A 2654-nucleotide genomic window follows, 5' to 3' on the forward strand; every position below is an offset into this window, starting at 1 on the left:
GGCCTCCCACCTCCTGAGTGGGGACAGAAAGTGGGTCGAGCTTGGGGCACACTGCGGTGAGCACCTGGGACGTGGAAAGCAGAGTACAGGGGACCCTGGGACCTGCGAGGACAGTGACCAAACCCAGGGCCAGTCGGGATGTCACAGGATCCTCCACTTTGGGGGGAGGTTGGGCCACACCCAGGGGTGCTCAGGGCTTACTCTTGGCTCTGTGCCAGGAAATCACCACAAACAGGACTGGGGACCGAACTGGGGTCAATCTTGTGCAGACAAAGAGCTTTGACATCTGTCCCTGCCCTCAGGCCACCTGTGTGAGCCTTAGCCTCACCCTGGCCCCAGGCCCCGTGCAGTGACACCAACAATCAGGCCCTCAAGTCTGGATGATCCAGAGTCTATTTCCCTGCCCCCTACCCCCCTGCTTCTGCTGTGTGAATTTCATCCTCTGAGCAGAGCTGGGAGGGCAGCCTGGAGGAAGTGTCTTGCTGGGAATCAGGAAACCAGGAGGCTCAGCTGGGTTCTGAGTCCCACAAGTGCATGTCCCAGAAGCGCATGACTCGAGGGCATTTCTGATTCTGCTTCTCCTGGGCTGGAACCTCCCGCATCCCAGGACCCGGAATTTCTCTTAGAATTGACCCTGTGGTGGACCAGCCTCACATGTGCACGCGCCCACAAATGCACAGGCTTACACACATACATACATGCACACGCATACACACACAGATGCACATGCACACAACACACGCGCTCGTGTACACACAGATGCATCCACGCACATACATGCACATACAGATGCACACATGCACGCACATGCATGCACACACATATACACGTGCACACGAATACACACACAGGCACACACATGCACACGTGCACACATAGATGTATCCACACACACTCACACATGCACACATATATTCGTGGTTTGACCCCCCACCGCGGGTGCCTGCTGCACCTCCCACCATAAAGAACCCCTGGCCAACAGCTGCCCCTTCTGCTTGGCTTCCTCTAGAGACACTAAGGGACCCTCACACCTGACTCCTCCCCCCATTCAGGTGCTTTCCTGAGATTCCCTGCAAGCCGCCCACTCACACCCACAGACCGTGATGGGAACCCCCAGGAAAGGGTTCCACAAAGGTCCGAGGCCACAGTACAGCAGTCAGGGTCTGCCTTGCACCCCATGGGGGTCCCCATGTCCCCAGAAGTGAGCCCTGACTGGGTGTGGCCCAAACCCCACACCCAAATAAAAAGAGAGAAAGAAATCTTCCCCCCAACCCTGACCCAGGAGGGGTTGGGGTAGTATCCACAGGCCACCCAGGACGCCCCTCTATGACAGGCGAGGCAGCGTGGTGGTGAAGCACGAAGTCCTAATTCTGATCAACTTCACGAAAGACTTGGAGATAGTCTTGAAGAATCTGATGGAGCGAGTGAAGAACATGATCACCAAGGCCGGCGCCAACAACAGTGCCACCTGTGCCAGTAAGTCCCAGGCTGGTCCACTGGGCACACAGGCTCCCCTTGGGGCACCCCTGCCTGGCTGTGCCCCCGATCTGGGGATGGAGCGAGGGGTGGTGCTCTGGCGACAGGGCGGAGGTGACATCTCCACATGGCCTTTGTCTATCAGAAGATAAGCTGTGTTTCACTAAGGACAGCATCGACCTGAAGGAAAACGTCACCGTCAACTACGACCTTCAAAGTAAGTGACAGGGTGCTGTGGGGGTGGAGGGCACAGTCCGGGAGGCTGGGGGAGCCTAGGAGGGCAGGTGATGCGCCCCAGCCCTGCCTGACCCCCTTCCTCATAGATGAATGCAAGAAGTTTGGGGCAGAGCTGGCCGACTTCTTCTACACGGAATACAAGAACCAGAAGCTGAGCTGTGTCAACCTCTGCACCCCCGGCTTCAGCCGCTCGGTGAACTGCAACCGAGGGAAGTGCATGGTGAAGCGCAGTGGCCTGCAGTGCTAGTAGGTGTCCCTCCCCGCTGGGCCCCAGACTGGCCTCCGGAAGTGGGCGGGGCTTCCCCATGGGGGTGGACCAAAGACTGGGGGTGGGCACTCAGGGGGACACAAACGTGGCCAGCATGTTCCAGGTCCTGAGTTCAGTCCCAGCATCAGAGCCCCATCCCATGCGGTGTGTCCCTGGTGCGCCCCACCCCCCTCTTCCTGCTGGATAGAGTCATCAGGAACTGCCTTGAACACCCCTCACCTTCGCACCTCAGGGTATGCCCTGACTCCCTTCCCCTCACCCCAGCACCACGGGAGTGGAGCTTGTGAAAGATGAAACACACACTCGAGAGAGGTTATTCCAGGAAAGCTTTCAAGTTCTGGCTGACCTGACCCAGCTTCTCCTCTCCTCCAGCTGCACGGACACAGACACGCACTGGTACAGCGGGGCCGCCTGTGAGAAAAGCAGCTCCAAGACGCTGGTGTACGGGCTGGTGGCCACGGCCGTGGTGTTCGTGCTGGCGCTGGTGATCACGCTCCTGAGCCTCATGCTGCATTCCAAGAGGGAAGCCAGAAGGTGGGCGCTGCCCCCAGCCCTGTCCTCCCCGCCCCGTCTCCAGTCCCTCCCCGACCCTCATGCCCTCTCTCTACCATTTTTGGGCACAGACACAAGGCCAGAGTGGCTCAAACGGAAGAGTGGAGAGCTTCAGATGACC

The sequence above is a fragment of the Sorex araneus genome, chromosome 4 (genome assembly GCF_027595985.1).
Source record: "Sorex araneus isolate mSorAra2 chromosome 4, mSorAra2.pri, whole genome shotgun sequence".
Classification (NCBI taxonomy): domain Eukaryota; kingdom Metazoa; phylum Chordata; class Mammalia; order Eulipotyphla; family Soricidae; genus Sorex; species Sorex araneus.